Source organism: Bicyclus anynana, chromosome 3, assembly GCF_947172395.1.
Source record: "Bicyclus anynana chromosome 3, ilBicAnyn1.1, whole genome shotgun sequence".
NCBI classification, from domain to species: domain Eukaryota; kingdom Metazoa; phylum Arthropoda; class Insecta; order Lepidoptera; family Nymphalidae; genus Bicyclus; species Bicyclus anynana.
The window spans coordinates 18,129,647-18,156,873 of record NC_069085.1 but is presented as its reverse complement, the minus strand read 5'-3'; the positions used below and the strand labels follow the sequence as shown (position 1 = coordinate 18,156,873).

General features: G+C 36.4%; 1 protein-coding gene across 4 annotated transcripts in view; it reads right to left on the bottom strand.

The window, feature by feature from the left end:
* The window catches only part of LOC112049338 (nuclear factor of activated T-cells, cytoplasmic 4), a 137,080-nt gene that overhangs the window by 50,408 nt on the left and 59,445 nt on the right, over positions 1-27,227 (bottom strand). The window lies entirely within an intron of this gene.

Here is a 27,227-nt window from a genome sequence, read left to right as displayed (position 1 = left end):
ATATTGTGTGAATATTGTGAAATCGTAGACATACCTTCAATTTTTAACCGACTTCCAAAAAGGAGGAGGTTCTACGTTCGGCTGTATGTATGTTTTTTTTTTTTTTTTTTTTTATGTATGTCCAGCGATAATTCCGTCAATTATGGACCGATTTTGAAAATTCTTTTTTTGTTTTGTAGGGTTTACTTCCAGGGTGGTCCCATTTTTTTCATGTCAGGATCTGATGATGGCATCCTGGAGAAATTGAGGGGAACTTTCGAAAGTTGTAGAGACGGCTAGTACGTTTGTTAGTGTTTCCATAAGGTATTTTAAACCACTACAACTTTATGAAGGTTTGGAGTTGGTCTGATGATGGAGCCGAAACACAGACGATGGAACTCGTCAAGGATTTACAGCAGTCACCTTTTGTTTGGGCTTGATTAATTTGTATTGATGAGTACTTTCCACCTATATGGGTTGTGACTGTATTAAGGGTCTGATGATGAAGACGAGGGACAGTGAAGAGAACTCCTCGACGGTTCACAGTAGCTACCTTGTGTTTGGACTTGATAATTTTGTATTGATAAGAACTTTCCACTTAGATAGGTTGTGACTGTACACACGCAGTGGGTATGCTAACACTAAAAATAAAAAAATAAAAATTTTAATAAAAAAAATTCAACCGACTTCCAACTCAAAAAATAACTTTAACTAAAAAGCAAAAAATAACATCCTACCTATGTGCTACCTTCTGATCAGTTTGAAGGCGGTGCCAAGCCAGTGTCGTGTTTTAATTAAAGCTGTTTCTGGAATAACCACAGAAATTTTGTAGTTTAAACGTATTTAATTAAAACATCACTGGCTTGGCACCGCCTTCCAACTGATCAGAAGGTAGCACATAGGTAGGATGTTATTTTTTGCTTTTTAGTTAAAGTTATTTTTTGAGTTGGAAGTCGGTTGAATTTTTTTTATTAAAATTTTTTATTTATATGTATTGATTAAATTACTATTTCGTTATCAATCCATATACGCTCACTGCTGAGCTTGAGTCTCCTCTCAGAATGAGAGGGGTTAGACCACGCTGGCCCAATGTGGATTGGCAGACTTCACACACACAAAGAGTTAAAAAAAATCACAGGTGTCCTCACGATGTAAATTAAATTACTATTTACAGAAAAGTATTTCTGTAATACCTTAATACTATGAGTAATTTAATTTAAAAATAACATTAAACTGGATTGTTCAACACTTGTGCAATTGAACAAGATGTTTGAACAACGCTCGTGCTGTCGTCCTCACGAATTAACTATATTTATGGCAGCTACTTTCTTTGTGTCAGATCTTATGCGGGGAAGTATTTTCATGGTTATTTTTTCGCGTAGCAGCATTGTTGTGTTCAAGTCTGAAGGCAAATATTACCAAGCACATGACCTTAATAAAAATAAAAAAAAACTGGACAAGTGCACATCGGACTGTCTGTCTGTATGTTCGTTATAGAAACAAAAACTATTCGACGGATTTTAATGAAACTTGGTGGAATTATTTTTCATACTCCTGGTCAGGTTATAGTATACTTTTTATCACGCTACGATCAAAAGGAGCAGAGCAGTGAAGGGAAATGTTTGGAAAACGGGAGACTTTACCCCATTTTACCAGCGATGTAAGGGCTGGATTGGAGGTCTAAGGGCGGACGAAGTCACGGGCGTCTGCTAGTTACACAATACAAAAAATCAAGTCATAAACACTTATACACTCGAAGACGTGTAGTAAGTAGGTACTCGTGAGCTCATGTTGGCAACCGATGTCAATTTATCTATTACGGCGGCTATTTGTCGCCGCACAGGATGCGGTGTCGTTAGAGCACTCTCAAACATTGTTGACAGTTGATAGTGATTGACTGACACGGTGGTCCCGACTCGGGGTCGACATCCATACTTGATGATCTATACTTATAATCAAAGTGAAACAGGTACAATAGGCTAGTTGACACTTTTATTTAAATGGTCTTAAATACTTCAATATCGTTTAAATTGAATTTTTTTTTTAATATTTTTTTTGAGACAAGATTACATGAAAATTTTAGTTTTTAAATATGTTTTTGACAATACAGACCATCATGGCCGGCAATATTCTCGGCCATGATGGTCTATATTTCAATTGTTTCATGACGTCACTATATATTAAATATAATAACAGAGCGTTTGACAAAAATATTACTCTACAGACGCCAGCAAATTCGTCCGCGTCGTAAACTTTCAACTACCCCTACCCGTTCCGTGCAATCTGCCTATTAGTCTTTAATCTGTGTTCTTCATGTACAAATTCGTGTTTCTTCCATTTCAGCAAATAAATTGTATTATTTGTCTTCGTCAAATCAAGTTATTTTTTGCAGTGTGTCTGTTTTTCTATTTTTAGAACTGAAACTCGTCAATGTAGTTTGATTCTACTATACGATATCACCTGTATAAATTACAATAAATTACTTACGTTGTATTAATTACCTACTTCTTGTGGTGCATATTTTCGTGTTTTATATAAGTGCCGGTTTCGATATTAAGGAAGTAGCAACTTTCGAATTACGACTGAGAAACTTTTTACGGTATACCTACGTGATTAAGCCTCATCATTATCAATCCATATTCGGCTCACTGCTGAGCTCGAGTCTCCTCTCAGAATGAGAGGGGTTAGGCCAATAGTCCACCACGCTGGCCCAATGCGGATATCGTATGTAGGTTTCCTCACGATGTTTGTCCTACACCGTTTGAGACACGTGATATTTAATTTCTTAAATTGAAAACAACTTAAAAGTTGGAGCCTCGGACCGGATTCGAAACCACACCGACCGGAATCGAAGGGAGAGGTCATATCCACTGGGCTATCACGGCTCTCTTAGCTCTAATGTAGGCTGTCTGGCCTTTTTACTAAAATGAGAGTGAATATGACTGGACTGTCTTTTAATTTCGTCGACCTGGCAACTCTAAATGAACACAAGTAATCGTAGGCTTTCGTATCAGAGACAGGCTTTGGTCGGTCAATTACTGGGAGGTTTACCAACAGGTGTGTAGGCACTGGGTAACGTACAGAGCTGTTTGCTAAAGTCTAGGGCCCGCTCTGTCCTCGCTTAAGCCTAGTTCGGACTACTTTAGCAATTTAGTCGAGTAACGTTAGCTAATCACAATGGCTATAATGGAAGAAGTGGATGAGAAAATTTGCGTGTTTAATAAAAAGAAGTTATTGGTACAAAAATGGACGACGAATTGTTTCTTCGCTCCAGTGAAACCTCATTTTATGATTTTCGGAGTAAGTAACTAATTCGCCTAATTCGACTAATGCGCCAGTCATTTTATGATTTTAGGATTAAGTAACTAATTCGACTACTGCGCCAGGTTCGGACTCGTTTAGCCGGTGAACCAGTGAGCGTGAAAGCGTGGTGGAAGGAGCTACTAACCCTATAAAATAGAGTCAAGTGGATTGTTACGACTTAACTATTTACTGACTCTATTCGACTAAACTTTTGGTGTTCAGACACGTTTAGCAAATTTTACGCTACTCGACTAAACTGCTAAAGTAGTCCAAACAAGCCTTTAGAGTTCAATCGTCGCTAAACGACATGACGCGTGTTGGCTGGGGCGTGGCGAACGATTATGTATTGACTAAGAACAAGAAAAAAAAATACGGGAATGAAGTACTTTACTGCAAGACTAAGAATCTGTGATGGCCAGACGGTCCTCATTTTATAAATGTCCGATTGATACTTTAATTGGTCCAGGTCTGGCTGGTGGGAAGCTTCGGCCGTGGCTATTTACCACCCTACCGATAAAGACGTACCGCCAAGCGATTTAGCGATCCGGTACTACGTCGTGTAGAAACCGATAAGGGGCGTGGATTTTCATTCTCCTCCTAACAAGTTAGTCCGCTTCCATCTTAGACTGCATTACTTACCTACCATCAGGTGATATTGTAGTCAAGGCACATATGTTTTCTGTGGTCAAGGGCTAACTTGTAAATATTAAAAAAAAAATGTTTATAACCATGGAATTGGTCGCTTTGGTAGGTTGTAAACTTCCAATAGGGATCATGACGGTTTTTTAAATTGTACACATGTTAGGAGTATTCTAATAATAAAGCAATTTTGTAAAAGTAACAGGATATCTACGATCATAACTTTCGGAGCTACAGAGTTTTAATGGGTCATATTTGCGGCTCTGCCCACGGATTCCTGAAAAACGCCACATACAAAGTGACACGAATTAATGACGTCGTAGATCATAATGATCGTTGAATTTGCTTGAGCGTTCAAACAACATTATAAATATCTTTGTTATTTGTGCGTTTATGTTTATAGTTTAAATATTTAAAAATGTCACATTTAATGTAAGAATTTTCATCTAATTACGATAAAAGAATTTTAGTAGATTTTGAAATTTTATAATTTTTATTTAGTTTTCAAACATCCAGTAAATCTTTGTTTTTTACATATTTATTAGTTTGATTTTATTCACCCGAATGTCTCACAAATATCAATATATTCATCATCCCTATTTCTTTGGTCTCCAATAGTCCAAATATGAAACATTTACTCCATGTGTAAGTCCCCAGTCTTCGTGGCAACTCTTTTCTGGTAAGCCTCAGTTTTATCTTTAAAAGTGTTTTTGAATTATTACTGGGGTATTATTTCTCATAATTGCAATGTCGAGAATATATTATAATTATAATACTTATAAAAATATGCTTTATATTAGGACCCTTGAAACTCGCCAATTTCCTTTTTTTAGTGGAATTCAAACGTAGCAGAGAGGATAATTATATATTTTATGAAAAGTAATTACTTACTTACAATAACAAAATTCAAATTACCTCGTGATATTGAAATTTAAACGTTTGAATAGAAACGGGCGCAACCTAATTACATAGTAATTAATTTGTTTGAACTTTTTGTGTTCTAACCTACGAGCTTAATTAAACAATGTTTTAATTAAAAGGATTTGTTCAAAACATTTACATTTTGGCTTGAGTTAGGTTAACTAGGCTTCTGATTTATATTATTTCTACACACAATATAATATAGAAGAAACTAATTAACTTGGTATGTAGGTACATGTATACTAATATAATAAAGCTGAAGAGTTTGTTTGGTTGAACGCGCTAATCTCAGGAACTACTGGACCGATTTGAAAAATTCTTTCAGTGTTAGATAGCCCATTTATCGAGGAAGGCTATAGGCTATATTATCCCCGTATTTCCTATGGGAACGAGAACCACACGGGTGAAAACGCGCGGCGTCAGCTAGTCTATACTAATATTATAAAGAGGAAAACTTTGTTTGTATGTTTGTTTGTTTGTTTGTTTGATTGATTGTAATGAATAGGCTCAAAAACTACTGGACCGATTTTAAAAATTCTTTCACCATTCGAAAGCTACATTATCCACAAGTAACATAGGCTAAATTTTATTTTGGAAAAAATAGGGTTCCGTAAGATATTTGGGTTTTTCAGACACAAAGTGTAAAAAATCAACTAGAAAAGTAGGGTAGGGGTAGGTAGGAGTATTCTAGGGGTAGGGGTAGGCTAGGGATAGGGTAGGGGGTAGTTGAAAGTTTACATCGAGTTTCACGCGGACGAAGTCTCGGGCGTCGGCTAGTAAGTAATATAAACGTAATATAAAGTAAGTGTTTTGATTTGAATAAAACATGACTAGAGAATGAGTATATTTGCAAGTATGTAAGGCACCGAATGGCAATTCAAGTTTTTAATCGACTTCAAAAAAAGGAGTCACTACATCAAGAATTTCTTTTTACATTTCAATCCACGCCTTGAATAGTTAAGCTATTAAAACGCTTGGAAGTGGAACAGTTATGTGATATAAATAATAATTAGAATTTAACGTTTCAAGAATATTTGAACCAGGTAGCCACGTTGCCAAGGCGGTCTATTTTAGGCGACCACGAGACCACGCGCCACGTGACTGCCGCGTGGTTTCGTGGTCAATACAAACACGACTGGCCACCGGTCGTAATGACCACCGAATTATGTCTCGACTCTTGCTATACCCCAGTGAGTACATTCATCATTACCATTCAATGATTATTGTGTACTTTAGATATGTTACGTGCCTACAAAATCACAGCAAAAAGTGATCGGATCATGGCCGATTGTCAAAAAAATATAATAATTGTTTTTCAATCTGGTACAATTCGAATTTGAATTAGAATTTTCGTTAATGAACAATTTAAGATCCAAAGACCCTTTTTAAAAAATGTTTCTTTTTTCTTTTTTTTTCTTTTTTGGAAAAAATAATACCTACACAATTTGCCTATGTAGCTCCAAAGTAGGCGTAGCTTGTGTAAACGGCCTATATAAGAGTAGACACAGAGACATTGGAAACAGTCATACAAACATTTTCGGTTTCTTGGAATCGAACCGACGGCCTTAGATGCAGAAGGTAAGATCACTATCCACTGAGCCAATTGGTCTTCTATTATAAGAAAGGAGATTTGAGCTTACAACTTACCACGCTTCAACGTGCTTAGAGCTTCAATTTTACACTCTAACAAAGACTGAGAATTTCTCGGAGAAAATAAAAAATCCCGAAAACATGATGAAAATATCATGATTATTTTTAAAAGTTCATTTTGTAAGTCAATTAAACCGTAACCCTAAAAATACAATTCTATTCAATTTGGAAACTGTAGAAAATTTTATTAATGCGTATCTAAAAACTTGAAAAATAAGGGTCGCAGCTCACTTAAACGACACCGCACCGGTAAAATATCAAATAATATTTCTATTTTAAAATCATGCACTGGTATGTTACAATGTGTAAGACGTAAGTGAAACCGTACAACGACAAATAGTGGGCTACAAGTGAGCTTGCCTTGATCTAGATTCTATATCTATCTATTTATTATTAATCTAGATTCTAAATCGTTGACGTCTCGATTACAAGCAGTCGGACGTATTCCGGTCTTCTCGGCTATAGTAACACAACTTACTACTAACAAAACAAACTAGATTACAGCAAATCAGCAAACATTCATCGCATGGGCAGTAAATTGTCTGCTAATTGTAGACAAGTGACAAGTAAACAGCAAGAGTTGACGTTCGACTTACCTGCAGCACTATCTGTAATTGTTATAAATCAACAGATGGGGGTTCGAATTCGTCTCTATCTACATTATCGTGCTAGATGAATTCGAAACTCATACTTTTGAGTTACAAAAAACATTGCTACAAAATATTGCTACTGATAGTGGATAAATGGAAATCGATCTATAACAGAGCAGTATTTACCTCAGCATAGGTTAGGGTGAATACTGCTCTGCACTCCCTTCAAACTGAGTCATAAAATTGAATATCCCTCTTCTTTAAGTGTCTGTAACTACACCGGTAACCATACTATTCAGACTGGAACAGTAATTCTGTTTGGCAGCTGTTAACTTCCATGTCAGCAACTCTAGTCGCGGTGGAGACGTGCGGGTGCCGTACGAGCGGTGTCGTATAAATGAGTTACGACCTTAAATCGTAACTGTTGTAAATTACTATGTCCCGAATTACTAATTCGTCCATAACACCTGCGTGCTATTATAGGCTGTATTTTATTTGTAAATAGGGGCTATAATGGTTTGGCGGCGAGCGACCGTGTTGGTCGGTGCCGGTGAAAGGAGAATGTGAGCAAGTTGTGGCGTTGCATGATGCTATTCGATTGAAATCAGAAAACACGCGTTGCGTTGTCAAATTATAATCTGTCCCTAATTCCGTGTGGCATTTCAATTTGAAACGTCTTCAGAGAACAAATATTATAAATACAACCTGTTCTCTGTAGTTCCGTGGTAAGTTTGGGAAAAATTAGCCAAGTCTGGATAGGATAATTCAAGACTGTACCAAATTATCTCGTTCATTTTACAGTTATATATAGGTAGGTAGGTGTAACCAACTTTAACTTGCAATATTCTCCATTCCAAATCCCGCCAAGATTAAGTTAGTGGTGGTGCTAAATAGGTAGGTAATTTAATAAACAAAATTCACGTTTACATTCATGATATAAGTCTTAGGAAAAAAATATTATATTTAAGAAACTAAAAGGCAGTTTCATTCGTTTGTCTAGACTAGATTTGCTTTTTTTTTTAATAAATAATCTACTAAACATAAGATAGTCTGAAGGACGTTCTACAGAGGATATATTTTTTATAAATAAATAAACATCTCTAAAGGTTCTATTGAAATCTCTATTCAAAATACATAATGTAAGAAAAGTTCTTATAGTCGAGTGTTTTGATCAGACGCGGGGCTGAGGACGGGGGCGGAGAGGGGGTGGTAGGGGGTCGAGGTTGTTGAGGCGGGGGTGTTACCGTTGCTTAAAGCAACAGGGAGGGGCGTCGAGCTACACGCCTGCGAGACGGCAACATATTACATCACCCCGCTTTCGATCTATTACGAGTAGCGGTATTGCTATTCTGTAACGATGTTTGTATAACTCGACATCGTGAGTTTACAATTCGCGTATATCTCTCTCTATCAATAATATCGCATTAGACCCCGACAAATGGAGTCAAATTCAAAACAGCGTTACAGAACAGACCTACAGTTCTGTGTGTGGCTAACACTAGATTTAACGTGCGGCTATGTTCGCGTGCTTTGTTGATAAAAAAAGTAGTGTGTGTCATTAACTGGACTTTTTACAAACTTTTTAAATTATCATCCGCATTACGTAATGCAGATATAATAAAATATTTTACAATGTTTGCCCTACTCTACAAAAATATGCCTACAACATACGTTACTGTATATTTTGTCTAAGAAACTAAACTTCGTTAAGCATGACTGGTAGTGGGCCTACCAGTCATGCTTAACGAAGTTTAGGTTAGCTAACAAGGGAAGCTTAAATTTGCAAGCGCGCATAAAAAAATATACACATTACATAAACTTCAATTTACGATTTACTTAATGCGTGTATTTTACGTTCGAGATATTCTTATATTTATTTTTATTTATTTCGTCAATTGTTATCTATACTTATAATAAATCTGTAGAGAGGTCAATTCTGTACATGAAATATATTTCCAAAATAACTATCAGGGGGTGATTAGTGATAGATACTGATGCCAAAAATGCAATCAGTAAAATTTTTGTCTGTCTGTCTGTCTGTCTGTCTGTCTGTCTGTCTGTATGTTCTTTATAGAAACAAAAACTACTGGACGGATTTTAACGAAACTTGGTACAATTATTCAACATACTCCTGGGCAGGTTATAGTGTACTTTTCATTACGCTACAATCAATAGGAGCAGAGCAGTGAAGAGAAATGTTGAGAAAACGGGAGAAGTTACTCAACTTTTTGAGCTTCCGTCGCGTGTACAGCCTTAATGGTTTAAGCTACATAGAAATCATGTATGACGGAAATGTTCTCCTTAAAATTATCTATAAAAACACAACAGCATATATATGTCTACCTTTTATGGTTGACTCACAATAACACGTGTAACTCCCGATAGCTTAGCTGTTCGGAGCTTTCTAATTATATTTGTCTACTCTTATGTTTATAACACTCATCACTCATCCCTAATAAGAAAGTTAACATTATTACCTATTCAATAAAAAAAGAATCATACAAATCGATAAAGAAACACCAAAGTTATACATGAAATACGCTAAACCATTGCGCGTGAATACTAATTCATGCTTTAAGGACTTTAAGGATTATTTTTGTGTAACGGTTGCCGCGCTCGACGCGGCTCGCGGTGGGAGGAATAAATAAAGAAGTGCAGCCTTAATGAGTAGGGTAGGAGTAGGGTAGGGATAGGGCAGGGGTAGGGTAGGGTAGGGGTAGGGTAGGGCAGGGGTAGGGTAGGGTAGGGATAGGGTAGGGTTGGGGTAGGGTAGAGGTAGGTTAGGGTAGGGTAAGATAGGGGAAGTTGAAAGTTTACAACGACTTTCACGCGGACGAAGTCGCGGGCGTCCGCTAGTTACTAATAAAAAGGTCTATCTGTATGATGTTTCAAAAAAGCATGTAAACTAAGCCTACGTGAAATGAATGAATGTTGCTTCTACTACAAGTTTACTGGATTACTAGACCAAATGGTCCAACAAATTTCCAGAATTAAACGTTAACCGTCTCCCCTCGCGTGGAAGGGGTCGCGTTGCTATAGAGATGGCATGGGGGTTGGTGTGAGGACCAAAACGTTTGTTTACCTCCCTACGGCGCACCTGTTGGCAGGACGCGGCGCGCTAATATAAATCTAATTCTTTTAAGACTTTTCTAGAAGGTTTTCCAAGAATTTGTCGAATTTTCTTTAGCGAAATTTCATTTAAGGTTAATTAAATTTGTATTCACTTATATAGGTAATAATATTTTATGATCACAATCTTATGAATCTAATTTCTCAAAAATTCTTAAATGGATTCTCGAGATTTTTTCGTATATACTTCTTAATAATTTTCGAGACAACTTTAATATTTTTACTTAATATAATATTTTTCTACTTATTATTGTTTTCGTCCTCGAAGCAAAGAGGGGACTTATAATATTAAGGGTGTAGGTATTTCTGTCATCATAACAAGCTAAAACCGCTGGTTGTACGGGGCAGCTTTAAGTGAGGATCTATACATATATATAATATTACAACTGTAACAGGTAAAAATTTTGTACATTGAAGATATTTTGAAAATTTTTGTTTGGGGCCACTATTATAATCGATATTGAAGCCGAAAATATATATTTTTTATTTTTACCTGTCTGTCCGTTCGTGTTTTTATTGACCGGCCATCACGCTGAAACTACTGAATGAATTAAAATTAAACTTGACAGGATTTGATACCATTACACGAAGAAAGTTATGGGATACTTTTTGTCGCGAAAATCTAAAATCAGAATGTGAATTAAGCGTTGAAAGTTGGTGTGGAAAGTTCTTCATTTTTCATGTTACTGCACTATCAGGAAAATTCTATGAATAATGTGATTTAAGATTTTCAAAATTTAGGAAAATAAATATCTGCGCGCGGTTGGGTCTTACAGTGTTTAATTGCGAAGGTACAACCCTATCCTTATTATAATTTGTTCGATACTATACAGGGTCTAAAAACCCCCGTAAGTGGTAATTGCTGTGGGGCTATGATAAACATAGAATTTTCTACCGTGCCTAGACTTGGTTTAGTAGAAAGGATGAATATATTCAAAAGAAGGGCTGGTTTCGCTTTTTGCGCAAAGGATCATTTTTGTATAGTTATTAGGATAAGTTAGCTTAAGTTCCTTATTGTATTCTTTCTCAATAGTAAAAAAATATATTTAGAAGAATATTAAAAGTGTCCTGTTTAGCCAGGATATACCTATCACGTTTTACATCACGTGGCTCTCATACCACCATAGATTTCAGTATAGGACTAAAACACCCCGTATGGCATAAACAGGAAGTATTGATACTTTAATCCAACGTTCAATATTTTTAACCGACTTCCAAAAAGGAGGAGGTTCTACGTTCGGCTGTATGTTTTTTTTTTTTTTTTTTTTTTTTTTTTTTTTATGTATGTCCAGCGATAATTCCGTTATTTATAGACCGATTTTGAAAATTCTTTTTTTGTTTTGAAGGGTTTGATTCCAGGATGGTCCCATTTTTTTCATGTCAGGATCTGATGATGGCATCCTGGAGAAATCGAGAGGAACTTTCGAAAATCGTAGGGACGGCTAGTGCGTTTCTTAGTGTTTCCATAAGGTATTTTAAACAACTACAATTTTATGAAGGTCTGGAGTTGGTCTGATGATGGAGCCGATACACAGACGATGGAACTCGTCAACGATTTACAGCAGGTACCTTTTGTTTGGGCTTGATTTATTTGTATTGATAAGAACTTTCCACCTAGATGGTTGTGACTGTATTAAGGGTCTGATGATGAAGACGAAGGACAGTGAAGAGAACTCCTCGACGGTTCACAGTAGCTACCTTGTGTTTGGACTTGATAAATTTGTGTTGATGAGAACTTTCCACCTAGATGGCTTGTGACTGTATTAGGGGTCTGGTGATGAAGACGAATGATAGTTAAGGGAACTCCTCGACGGTTCACAGTAGCTACCTTGTGTTTTGACTTGATAATTTTGTATTGATGAGAGCTTTCCACCTGGATAGGTTGTGACTGTATTAGAGGTTTGGTGATGAAGATGAAGGATAGTTAAGGGAACTCCTCGACGGTTCACAGTAGCTACCTTGTGTTTGGACTTAATAAATTTTATATTGATGAGAACTTTCCACCCATATGGATTGTGACTGCATAGGGGTCTGGTGATGAAGACGGAGGACAGTCACCTTTCACGTTTTTCTGAATATTCATATTACGTGTGGATAAGGGGGGAGTGAAATTTTGTATATGAGTTAAGATAGTCTTTATATTTAAATTGGGATTTTAGGCCTTACATACTTATCATACGAAAATAACGTTTCAACTAATTGCTCATTAATTTTTGTTCACACTCAGTTAGGTCTGCTAACACTAAAAATTAAAAAATTAAAATTTTAATAAAAAAAATTCAACCGACTTCCAACTCAAAAATTAACCTAAACTAAAAAGCAAAAAATAACATCTTACCTATGTGCTACCTTCTGATCAGTTTGAAGGCGGTGCCAATCCAGTGTCATGTTTTAATTAAAGCCGTTTCTGAAAGAACCACAGAAATTGTGTTATATAAACGGCTTGAATTAAAACATCACTGGCTTGGCACCGCCTTCAAACTGATCAGAAGGTAGCACATAGGTAAGATGTTATTTTTTGCTTTTTAGTTTAGGTTAATTTTTGAGTTGGAAGTCGGTTGAATTTTTTTTATTAAAATTTTATTAAATCAATATTCAAAATTTGATGAAAAAAACTTGTACCTATACTAAAGCCATACACGAGGAGTACTGTTTACCAACAAACAAATTAGAAATGAGGGTAGAAAATACATGTCATTTCACTACTTTTTATTTTAAATTATGTATTGTTATTTTATAAAATATTATTTAAAATATATTAAGTATATCTTATTGTTTTAAGCTTATTAATCAAATTTATTTTCATTAATTTATTAACAACTTAATTATATTTATTATAAGGAGTGAAATGACTAGAGATTTATACCCTCACTTTTAATTTGTTTGTTGGTACTCATCGAGTTTGGCTTTAGTATAAGTGGTTGAATTTTAACTATCAACAAATCACGTAGTATTTACTAGACATCATATTTGACCTTTGAATTTTAACCAACTAATTTTTCAATATCTTCAATACCTATATATATATGTTTCTCATTTTCTTTCCAGGTCAAAAAGTTAGAATTTTGTACCCAGATGTATCTGCAAATACCCTTTAGCTAAATCTTGGCTCTCCAAAAAAGATGAAACGCGGTAAATCTTCGTATAAATCGGTTGTTCGTTTTTATTTTTTTATATACCCCTGTTAATAAATTGATACTTTTCGCAAATTCATCATCTGCTTTGTTTTTCAATTTAACTATTATAGGTTGCGGTTTTTTGTGATAGCTAAGACTGAGTCTTTTTTTTTCTTCAACAAAATCACATTTCACAAAGTGGGTAGGTAATATTTTTGACAAAGTCTAGACATTTATCTAGATAGTCTGAGTATAGTCTGGAAAGTTCTTTGATTGGTATCTAGTGACCTACGTCGAAGGCTTTCAAGTGAGACAAGAGATGGCATGTTTCTGTCGAGATTTTATAGAATTAAATAGATTAATACGTATTGCTTTCGTATTCAATACCAATCTATCTATTTGCTAACTGATCAAAATTACTATCGAGTGTTTGACATTATGTTTTTGGTTAACTGTACCGAATATGAAAATTGCGGTTGTAAATGATTTGACGTTAATTATAATAGGTGGCTAATAGGCCAAAGTTAGGGAATAGGTCAACTGGTGCGATAGTTAATGTAACAAAAAAAAATACTTATTGCAAAGACATTTATTTGTCCATCGGTATATTATTTCATTTCCATAGGTGTTTTCACATGGTTCTACTAAGTGAAAAATCAGTGCTAAGGGCGAGTAAAATAATAAGTAATCTAACACAGGCGGGAATTTAATCCTGGTCCTCTGTCTACCCTTCAACCGTAGAGCTAATGAGGCTCAAATTATTATTTCGAGATATCACGCGCACAAGACAAAAGCGAGTGTATAATTATACTTAATTAGGTAATAACAATTCATTGTAATTAATTGAAAATTTAAAACAAAAAAACAAGAAAATTTTCGAGAAGTTATACGCAGTTGTATCAAAACGTAAAAACCCCAGACACCAGCATAATACCTAAATACCTACCAGTTGTACGTGGATCAAGATCGTTGGCAATTCAATTTAATTTATGTTAATACTCATATTTAATACGCAGCCCTCGGGTAGATTCATTACGAAAAATAATCACCAAAGAAAAATCATAATCCTTTTGTTGAATTGGCTACATCTACATACCTAGTATAATAGGGGAACCCGGGATGCTAAATTTTCAATTACTACAGCGTCATTGGAATCTATTAGATTTGGTAGATTAGATGATAGAAATAATAAATGGTTAGATATATAATTTTTTCGCTTTCAGCGATGGGCAAAAAAAACTAGAGACTTTAAAGACAATTTTTGTTACTATTATAACTTTATTACATCAGAAAACATGAGCGATTATTCAGGAGATTATTTCATTCAAAATAAGTGAAAAAATTAACCGCGCTCGTGGCTGGATAACAGAAATATACCTAAGGGTTTTATTTTGTAACTTTGGGACCCTCCCATTCTATTACGTTACGCTCTAATCGTCAGATTTTCGAAATGCACACTTTATTTATTGCCTTAAACGTACCCACCAATATTAAGGGATACTTGGTGGAGGTACTGAACAACGTGCAAGGTATATTCCTTTATGTTCATCTGACGCGCTCGAGTAAATGCAAAAATCCCCTCTTCGGCTCCCCTACTATATATAAAGAGAAAAAAATAATTTAGTCTGTTTTTAGGCAACTCAGAAAAGATTGGGCCTATTTTAACCTTTTTTCTCTTACGGATTTTAAGTGCTTCCTTTATACGCAACGCGCTCTGAAGCAACGTGGTGGGTCTAAGTCCCAAATCTGCCCCCACTGTCACATTAGCAGATGCTAATTATTCTAATATTAGTATAAACAAAGCGACACAGCAGTACGGCGCGTATCCATTTCCCAAGCCGGTTCTGTGGCGGACAGCTTTTACCGGCTCTCTATCGCATTTCCAATGCAAGCTTGTAATCAAACTGGACATTTCTAGCTGTGGTATGTGGTGTGTGCTTTATAAGGAGTTGTTTACGTCTAATTTTTTTTTAATATTGCTCAAGACACGCAATTTTTATGGCGTTTTGTATCTCAAAAGTCTCCAACTCCCCCGGGAATTTAGTGGTTTACAGGAGTTGAACCCAATTTGACGCTGAGATGCCAAGGCACTGAAACGGCGACCCTGCCACCAGGTGGACTGACAACATCAAGCGAGTCGCAGGGATTCGCTGAATGCAGGCGTCTTAGGACCGTGATGTTTGAAAGTCTCTACAAAAGGTTTTTGTGCTGCAGTGGACGTCGACTGCATGATGATGATGATGGTGCAAATAGTATGACTATATTTTTTATAGTAATAATTGACAAAAAAAGCACATGGCTAAACGGAAAACCATCGCTTTAAAACAAAGCAATACTTTACAGGGCATGCAAATAATGTTGCAAGGAGCGTTCTTCTAAGTACCCTCCTGTCTTCTACAACTTCAGGTGTAGGTTTTACGCCTTATAAGCCGGTGGTTATACCAACCGTGCCCTTTAAACCGACAGAAATAACAATGGCGGCAGTACTTTCCCTAAGACATAAACAAACGAACATCGTACGTTGAATAAGAGCGTGCAAAAACCAACGCGCTAGGTCAAAGGAGATCGCCAGACAATATAGGTAGTGTTGTTGACTTAATCGATGGAGTGGCCACTCGAGCCGATGCAGTGTTTATTGAATCGATAGTCGATAACGAGTGCGTTGACCCATTGACGCGCGAGTCTCCGTCACGGCGCAATTATCTGCCGCTTGTGAGAGTTCTGTGGGGACGCAGTGGAAACTGCTGATTACATTATCGCCAGAGAAACAGTTCAAATGTACAACCAGTGTCGTCCTTTGGTTATGCTCGCGTAGTTTGCATATTGGGAATAGCGGGAAATACTCGTAAAGTAACAAGTGCTATTTTGGAGTTCTGGACTACAAAATCTATACTAATATTATAAAGCTGAAGAGTTTGTTTGTTTGATTGAACGTGCTAATCTCAGGAACTACTGGTCCGATTTGAAAAATTCTTTCAGTATTGGATAGTCCATTTATCGAGGAAGGCTATAGGTTATGTATTATCTCCGTATTTCTACGGGAACGGGAACCACAGGGGGAAACCGCGCGGCGTCAGCTAGTCAGTCTATAAAGATAGGTTATGGAGCCATAATCTTTTAAGTTATTTAGGCATTGTCTTGCCTGTGGTGAATGTTTCGCCTATTCTTCGAAATACGATCCTGTATATCGTCTATGAAATACAGAGGTTTTCGTTTTCGCTAATTTTTTTTGAAAGTTTTAAAAAGTGCCCAGACGTCACCAGGGGTTTGGGCGAGAGCAGAAGCATCGCCCCATGGGGCCCAAAGGCAGAAGCAGAAGAAGGGCGGTACGACTCTATTTTAAGGCCTGTAATAGGCCTTAAAATAAGCTGACGATTATAATGATAGAGCAAAATTAAAATATTCTTTCCGAATACCGAGTAATAAACAAATCTATTGTTTACTCTTTTGTATATTGGAATTTCAAAGCAATTTTCTATGTGCCAGTACAAATTATGTTTCAACAATTTAATTGATGAATTTCTTGACTACAAAGTTGCTTGGAACCGATTAGATTTTATTTCTTTTTCGCGCAACATGCAATAATAACACTACTCGGAATTGATTAATATTCTAACTAGCAGACGGCCAGTACGTCGTTCGTTCGCGTGGAACCTTTCTATAAAAGCTTCTAATTTTTTTTATTCTTTACAAGTAAGCCCTTAATCAAATCTCACCTGATGGTAAGTGATGATGCAATCTAAGATGAAAGCGTGCTAACTAGAAAAATTAAACCAATGAGGACTGGACTGCCAAGTTTTTGGCGGTAGTAAAGTCATAAACGGACATAGTTGTCGTTTAAAAATCAAAAATGATCGAAAAGTAAGCCTTCTTAAAAAACTAATCATTTGAGGTGTTCTTAGTTTTCCAACTCATCTAGATATTGAGATGTTTTGTTTTATGAATAGAATACACATTACTGCTTTGATCTCGTAGAGATATTCTGAGCAAACCTCTCTCTATCGCTCATCAAATGACTCTTGCAGCTTTCTTCAGCCTAGTTAGCGCCTTAATGTTTCAGAGTGTAATAAAATTAAATATATGTAAAGAGGTACCTACCTAAATGTAAAGAGGTAGGTATGTTCATTATTATTTTATTAGGTTTATAATTAAAACCAAAAATCTGAATGTCATTTACGAGAAAAAGAAAATGAACTTTAAATCAACTGCTTACAGATCATTTTTGGAGAAATAAACTCACGCATTAGCGAATGGGCGTATTTAGCGTGTATTTTTTAAACTTTAAATTATAAAAAACCCGCCTCTTATTTGTGATTTTCGTATTTTGTAAGTGTACGAATATGAATTCGTCGACAGAAAAACGAACTTTCTGTTCTATGTCGTAAAGCATAATGTTTTGAGTCCAGTTATGACATTTTTAGAACGAAATTTGAAGAAGTTTGCACCGCTACAATCATAACTCTACGGTCTGCTTAGTACGAAATGATACAGCAGGCGAGCGACGATAGTGGTTTTCGTAATAAATTTTGTTTATGCCTTGCGAGTTTCGTAACGTCAGAATAAATGAAATACGTACATTATGATTTGTAGTTCCATTTGTGTGTAATTTATACCATGGAAGTGTAATTAATAAGTTAAAATATACGTAATACACATAATGTACGAATTTAAAACAGACAAAAATATAACAAAAAATATAATTTTTATTACATTTATTTTTATTTTTTAGTTATAAATATAAATATAATATGTGTAATTACAAAAAAAAACTGTGTGTCAGCTCCGAAGCACGAATGGAGTTTACTCATTTAGATCGACTGTCTAAATAGGTGTATGTTGCCCCGTAGCATACATTATGTACGTCTCAATACCTACTTCTGAAAAGTGAAAGGTGCGCAACCGAGGAGCAGCAGGCCGCGGCGTGAAAGATGCGTAACCGCACAAAAAACGTAACGCTGTCGTATTCGTTCATCGAATTTTACTGCTGTTTTTTTCATATCTTTATGAAAAATCGATTATTAAGGAGTAAACTAAAAAAATGCCAAACATCACAAATAACAACAATCGAGTAATCGATTTCATTTGTGTAGGTTGTTATCGTCTAGACTAGAGGTTGCGATTTCGTACTAAGTTTTCGCTCGCAGGCGCGAGTGAAACTGCGTTGTGGAATTAAAAATAGAAATGCCTGAATGAAATACTCCAACAATTCTAAACAAGCAACTTCATTCTTGAAAATACCTACTCATTCACAGCGATTTGGATGCTTTGTAAGGTTTTAGGAGTACCTCAATCAAGTCAAGCTATAAAGCTTATCCTACTAATATTATAAACGCTTGTATGGATGTTTGGATGTATGTTTGTTTGGATGTTTGTTACTCTTTAACGCCGCTACTACTGAAGCGAATTGGCTAAAATTTGGAATGGAAATAGATTTTACTCTGGATTAACACATAGATTATCCCGAAAAAATCCATTTCCTTGGGAATAAGGGGATAAAATATAGCCTATAGCACTCCAGGATAAACTTCCAAACAGTCAAAACCAAACAAAATCAAATCTTTCCTCTTTAATATAGTATACTATAAACCAGCCGCCAGCGACTTCGTCTGCGAATAATTAGTGTAAGCTATCATCATCCCTTTTCAGCCCTCTAAGGAATTAATTGAAAATTCTTGAATCACATAACATTTCGAATTTCTTTCATGATTTATGCACAATTTTTTATAACTGTAACTCTAAAAATGAATGACATTCCATACAAACTTTCCACCCCTATTTCACACCCTTCTCCTTTTATTTTAGGCATAAAAAGCCTATGTTCTGCTCCTAGGTCCCATTTGGAGGTTCTCAATTCGAAGCGGATATATTTTTTATTGATGCTCAATTTTGAAAATTCTTACTTTGTTTGAATACTTCCACATTGGTCCAATTTCATTTTCATGAAAATCGATTTCGTAATTTTGTGTTAAAATCAAATTGAAATACGTCTTTGAAGTCTGTTCCATTCTCTCGCCTCCTCGCCTGTTAGAAGACTAACTGACGCTGAGAAAAACTAGACGGTGTTTCGTTTAGTACTCTACTTTATACTAGTCGGTTACGTAGGCGCCTTCCTTCGTAGAATGTTCGTTCGTAGAAAGCTCGATGTACGAGTAAACTCCATTGTCCTATCAAACGCAACCTACGTAACCACTGACGGTTATGTAGAACCGACGACGGATGTTCCTGAGATTAGCGCGTTATAGATATGGATAGTATAGACAAGAAGTTCGTTACGATATTACGTCAGAGGGCCTAGTGGCAGTTTGATACTGTTACCGTCACGTAAATAAAGTAAACGCGAATTTCCAAGGAATTGAAACAGCGGCATCTAGTGGCACTACTGCACAACTGTTTCAATTCCATATAAGTTTGCGTAAACGTCAACGTGATAGTAACAGTATGAAAATAATGAAAACTCCCACTAGGCACACTGGACGCAGCCGCGCAGCCAACCAGCAATCGCGTCACATACAATTTCCCTAATCATAGTATACGGTGATCGGACGGATGTTTACTTGTCATTTTAATACGTATCTAATGAATATCTCTTGCATACCGCAGGAAGTCCTCACCGGACTGGTAGAACTGGAAAGTCAAGTAACTTGCGAGACATATTTTAACTATAGCTTGGCAAATTCGTTCTTGGAGTGGAAGAAGCATGGTAGCTTTACATACTCCTACGGGAATGTGGTGTGATCGTTTATATGTATTTATGTAATGTAGGAAATACTAGTCTGAGATGGATATATATGACGTCGCTCGATCTCGTGTTGGTTTGTGCCGAAGTGGCGCGACTTGTTTCTGTAAAGAGTAGGGAGTCAGAGAGGGAACGACTGGCGATAAATCATAGGTGATTTTGGGTTAGGCGGGGAGAGTGACTTAATCCTACATACAACGGTCACAAGTCCGCGACTCCACTCAAAGTTATTCTCTGCCATTCTAGGGTCTTATTTTGGTTACAGTATGATTTGCTAATTAAGTTGTCCTGAAAAATATTATGTATCAACCTTTGTTCGACATTGGTTTTCTCTGGTGTGCAGGTTTCCTCACGATGTTTTTCCTTCACCGTTTGAGACATGTGATATTTAATTTATTAAAATGCACACAACTGAAAAGTTGGAGGTGCATGCCCCGGACCGGATTCGAACGTGGGTTCGAATCCGGTCCGGGGCATGCACCTCCAATTTTTTTCCGGAGGGTGTGTACCCTCCGGAATCGGAGACAGAGGTCATATCCAATGGGCTATCACAGCTCGTCGTGATATTTAAGAAATTAAATATCACGTGTCTCAATCGGTGAAGGAAAACATCGTGAGGAAACCTGCATATCAGAGAATTACCTTAATTCTCTGCGTGTGTGAAGTCTGCCAATCCGCATTGGGCCAGCGTGGTGGACTATTGGCCTAACCCCTCTCATTCTGACAGGAGACTCGAGCTCAGCAGTGAGCCGAATATGGGTTGATGGCTTACTTCCTTGGTACATACTACACAATTAATAGTGCACTGGCGAGCTGGCTCGGCTTCGCACGGCTAGCAGAGCATACGCAGAAAATTATGGTATAATTGTATCATACTTAATTCGATAAGGATATATAACCCCATATGTTTACTTACGCGGTGCTCCCCAGACAGCATGACTTTTTACAACCACTTCCATAATAATCATCATTATATTATAATTTCCGCAAATATGGAGTAAGGTGTAAAGAAAAAGTTTTATCCAGACATTGTAGAGTCTTGGATGGTCGGAGTTTTATCAATTACTAATATTAAGTTTGTGAGATTTTAGGGGTTATCTCTGGATCTACTGAACCGATTTCGAAAACTCCTTTACCAATAGAAAGCTTTGTTGTTTGTGAATGTCTTTGCTATACTTTATAGGCTAAAATATATAGCTAAAGACACTTACAAACATAACATAAATTACGAAACCGGAACTATGGGGGTTAAACCGTGGAGCGGAAAAAAAAAATTATAACAACCCCTAAAATTTACTCATCACATGCATTTCTAACTACATACCGTAAACATAACATAACAATATATAACCCAAAATTATAAATGCCGTTCAAAATGAGCTAAGCTAAAAATAACTGTGCCCAGTCACATATGAAATTCGTGATTGTCCGAGATTAGAAGTGGACTCACCTCCTGTTATGAATTTTTAAATTTAAAAAAAAAACGCTTAAAACGCGTACAATATTTAGTAAATTTTAAATTCGTTTTGCATTTTCATAGACTAGAAACTGACGTTACATTAAGGCGGCTTTCCACCGTAGTTGCCGGGGCCGCGCGTTTTTTTGTAAAACTAGCCAAAGCCCAGGAAACCTTCTAACTTCAAAGAAAATTATCACAGTTATTGTCATTATTCAACCGATTTCAATAATAAACTTTATTGTTGATAACCGCGTGAAAATTCATTCAGTAGTTTTGAGTATATCGCGATAGACTAACAATCGTGGCGAAGGTGTTTCTTTTATAATATAAACTCCATATTGTATACGAGATATATTTACTAGCGTAATTTTACACGCATTCAGTGGGCATAACATTGTACTTTGTAATAAATGCTGCCGTCATTTTCACATGTTTTAGCAAATACTCTTACATTGATTGGATTGCATATGCCGTAATTTGTTATTTATTTACTAGATTTATTTACAATTGCTATCACTAGCTAAAACAATAATATTTAAATCAATATACGTGTAGTAATTATTTACAAATAAAAACAATAAGGAACAAAGTAGACGTGAAATTAGTCTTCATCCCAGGAGTCAGGCAGGTTTAAAATTGTATTGATAATTATTTTAACAGTACAGTCAACTCCAGAAATGAATTTTGTTAAAAATGAAAAATTCAAACGACTGTGCAGTTCGCTGAATTTTTAACTGCGGTTAAGTTATTCACAGCCGCACAGCTCCGGTGGCAAGTCTCCCTTAATGTTGTTTTGCTCGTCACGGCCATGGACAAAGTATTTTTTTTTCTAAGACCCAGCGCAATTCACTCACTGCGAGTAAGATATTAATAGGCTATTCACCGGATATTTATAGAACGGACGCGGAGCGCGCAAAAACTTACACGTTTTTTTTTTAAGTTATAGGTATAAAGTTGTAAAAACACGAGAATGTACAATTTTGTTTTGAATTTTTAAACTGCTGTTCGTTAACTATAAAAAAGTCAAGTGCGAGTTGAACTCGAACACGTAGTGTTCTGTATTATACGTTATTTTAGTTTGTTTGTAAGAATATTTGTCATATGGAACGAGTAGGATGAAAATCTTTGGTTTCTACACGACATCGTATCGGAACGCTAAATCGCTTGGCGGTACGTCTGCGCCGGTAGGGTGGTAACTAGCCACGGGCCTCCCACCAGCCAGACCTGGATCAATTAAGAAAACTTCGATCAGACTAACCGGGGATCGGACCCAAGACCTCCGTCTTGTATATCCACCGCGCATACATCTGCGCCACGGAGGTCGTCAAAAAGTAGTCGGAAAAGACTGTATTAGGAATGGGTACGACAATATACCAACGGGGCTGGGATCGAACTACCACCTCTTGGTGATGAGTCCTGCCGCTATTTTTTTTACTGGGACTTAATTATTACGGCCTCCTTAGGCTTAATTACTGGACCACAGATTAGCCTATGACTAGGTATGTGGTTTCGGATCACGAGTTTCTATTTTCGAAGCACATAAGATAAATTATCGAAAACATTACATCTCATGAATAATCTCAGCCTGTAGACCTAGCAAGCAACCAACGACAAATCTCGTGAAGAAATAGACAAATGTCGACTAATGACGGCGAAGTTGTCCTGGTCGTCTCTTTCGTCTTATGCAGTGAAAGATACTTAGCGATATTTCCGGTTGTGCCGCTATCTATACTAATATTATAGAGCTGAAGAATTTCTTTGTTTGTTTGTTTGAACGCGCTAATCTCAGAAGCTACCCAGAGTCCGATTTGAAAAATTCTTTCAATGTTAGATAGCCAATTTATCCAATATTTATTTTATAGAGGAAGGCTATATTTATCTCCAATTTCCTACAGGAACGGGAATCACGCGGTAGTAGGTACTTCCCCAGGCGATTTCCGTCACAAAGAGCTCTACGAGTAAGTATACCATGAAATCCGGTAATCGAACCTGTTACAAGTCCTTGAGACACGTCCTCAGTTCAGTGAATCATGGCTATGAAAGGGTGGTTCAGTTTGACGCAAGCGGCTCACCTTCGACGTAGGACTAAGGAAAAACCGAGCAACGGTGCGCAGACGATTATCGACCTTATGACAATTAATTAGATGTCAATTTTGCGTCGTCGCTGTTGGCGGCTAATTAATTCCTTCGCTCGATTACAACGACCCAGTGATGTGCCAGTGTCGATGAAATACTCGGAATTACCTAATCGGATGACGTATCGACGCTTATTTTGAAGTTGGACGAATTTACCAAATATGAAACCTATTTTTGTTACTGAATAAATAATTAATTAAAGGCCCCACAGATGTACATACATTAATTTACAGATATAATAGGTTTTAATGAAGATGTAATCCATAATATACAAATGTAAGTTTGTTTGCAAAATGCGCTTTCACGCCTTAACTTACTACTTACTAAACCATTAAGAAATTCGAGAAAGAAAGTCGAGGTCGAACCAAAAGCTAGTAGATATTATACTATTTAAATATTTATCTATCCCGTTATGACACAATGCACTGTATCTATACTTATGGAAACTATAGCGGTTATTCAAGTAAACAATGATATAGTTTACATCACTGCGCCAGTAGCTGAAAATATTCAAATAAATGTTATGTAAACTGGCAGCTACCTTCGCCGGCGACTCACAGTCCTTCAATATCGTGAATTCGATCTCAATATATTAACATTAATCGAACAATGAACGTATATCTAGACTATTTTAACTTGACAAGTCAACACATTCACACTTTATGTCTGCCTGTCTCTATTATGTATTACTTAGTTTTTTTTTATTTCAGTTATAAAACTATGGCAAATCCAACACGACATCAATCAGGGATTCGTGGATTTGAGGAAAGTATCTTTTTTAATTAAATTTAGGCTTTTAAATACTGACTTCGACTTACCAAGCGTTAAATCCAACTTTACAGGAGGCCCGTTCAAGGTTTTATTTTTTCATACAAGTCTACTAATTAGATTTCCAATTGTTTAACCGTTTTGTAATAGATTATAATAGTTTTGTATAGATTTTAGAAATAAAGAAAGGTTAATCAACGTACATTTGACAACGTTACGAGTATGATTTCATCATAAGAGTATAAGTTATCTTAATAAAAATAACATGTAGAAATTTTTTTAAAAAATTATAATTAATCTAATAAAAAAGAACTTTTGAACCAAGTTATTACGGTTTTTTAGTGTTCCGTACCTCAAAAGGACAACATGGAATCCTATAAGATCACTTTGTTGTCCGGCTGTCTGTCTGTCTGTCTGTCAAGACCCTTTATTTCGGGAATGCGTATCAAGTTGAAATTTAAACCGTATACTCAGGTCTACGCTCCCATGAAGTTGTGAAAAAATCAAACTTCTTGTCTATACAGTTATACATGCATAATGAATTTTTAACATCATTATAAAATAATGGTGCTATAAAATAAGCTAAAATGATAGAGAGAATAGAAAAAAAATACCGTCTGAGAGTAGGTAACCTAACACGTTAAAGTATCGATATATTTCTATCTGCAAAGGAATCACTAGTAATGGTGAATTTAAATTAGTTCTGATAAACACGCAGCAATTATTATAAAAAAAGCATTGGAATCTCTTGTTGGCCTAGGTAAGTATCCGAGTATATACTGCCAATGGCATTACTTACACGCGATTATTTGATTGAAAAGTACACAAAAACCGACATGAAAATGCTACAATGCTTGGTATAATTATCATTATCAACCTATATTCGGCTCACTGCTAAGCTCAAGTCTCAGAATGGGAGGGGTTAGACTAATAGTCCACCACGCTGGCCCAATGCGGATTGGCAAACTGCACACACGCAGAGAATTAAGAAAATTCGCTGGTATACAGGTTTCCTCACGATGTTTTCCTTCACCCTTTGAAACACGTGATGTTTAATTTCTTAAAATGCACATAACTGAAATTTGGAGGTTCATGTCCCGGACCGGATTCGAACCCACACGCTCCGGAGTCGGAGACACCTATCCATTGGGCTATTACGGTATGTTTACATGTTAGAGTATTTATATCAAAAGCTTGTTTTTCAGCACCTTAAAATATTAATGTTATTTACCTATAACTTATCTACCTAATTAATGACACATTATGACCCAAATAAGCATGACAAATCTGTAGACCGCAAACTCGAGACAACCTTGTACTCGACGCACTACTCGTAGGAACACCAACTTTAATTTCATAATAAAGTTTGTAAATATAGAAGCAAAGTATTTTCCGCTATGAATAGGATATAATGTGTAGGATATAAGTTATAATATACTAAGAGGCACAATCATCCGCCCTCTTTATTAAGACGCGAGTATATTAAAGTGGGCGGATAATTGGGCCTCTGAGTATAATAACACTTGTTGACTCCCGCAACTTCGTTTCCGTGAAATTGTATTTATTACAAATTCCGCGGGAACCTACGACTTTTCCGGGATAAAAAGTATCCCATGTTCTGCTCCAAGGTCCAATTTATCTCTATACCAAATTTCAACCAAATCCGTTTAGCGGTATGGTCGTGAAAAGGTAATAGACAGACAGACTTATTTAATTTTAACTTTTTAGACATTTATAATATTAAGTGTGGATGTATGGATATGTGGTATTTAATTAATTATGTATTAAGAACTATTTATTAGACTTTGGTATAGAAATGACATTTGGTATCGATAGATCACGTAGTTAACCTAACAATCGGATATGTCATTCTCATATTCACTGTAAATTTTCGATTTTAGAAAAAGAATCGACATAGACAGGCAGTATTTTTTCGGAACTGATACCACATACTGCTATCATGAATATCATTATCATCAGAGAGACGTCTCTGCTGGACATAGACCTCTTGCAGGGACCTCCAAGCACAACGGTCACTAGCCGCCAGCATCCAGCGGCTCCCTGCAACCCGCTTGATATCCTCGGTGGGTCGAGGATTCTTTGAACTATAATGAATATAAGGCAACGGAAAAAAATCCGAAAATAAACATTTTTACACGAATCCAGTTGGAATGACACGAAAGTGTCTGATAGTCCAATAGACCCGTTGACGTCAAAGTAATCAGTGCAAGCCAATGTAAATGGCTGTGAACTGCGCCGTATAGACTGATTGTGTTTAATTACTTGATGCTATAATGTTGGCGAGTTGTAAACTATTCGTTTCCGGTTTGAAATGTTGATTCTTACTGACAGTGGATTCCATATACGCGATGATAAACTTGTTACGATGTTGCCGTGTCTATTTGTTTTACTGTCTGTAGCTCTTTAACAAATTGAACGAAGTTTTTCTTAAACAGCTGATTTAAGGCGGGAACTGTTCTTAGCTCTGTACAAAGTAGATCAGATAAACAATTCTAAAGAAAACATTTTTTTCTTTTATGAGTTATTTCTGAAGTTTAGTCTGGCTAAGTTAGTGACTGTCTGGGTATTTACATTTATTTAAATAGTAATACAGAATTGACGAACCAAGCAAATCTACAAAAAAAGCCTAAGGCCACATCCCGAAATAACAAAAACTGCTTGATGAACAAAGACAAAATTCGGCAGAGTGGTAGTTTAGTTTAGTTAATAAAAGTCCGTTAAGAACGGATTTAGCAACAGGGCCGAATTAAAGAGGTCTAAGGGCGGATGAGGTCGCGGTC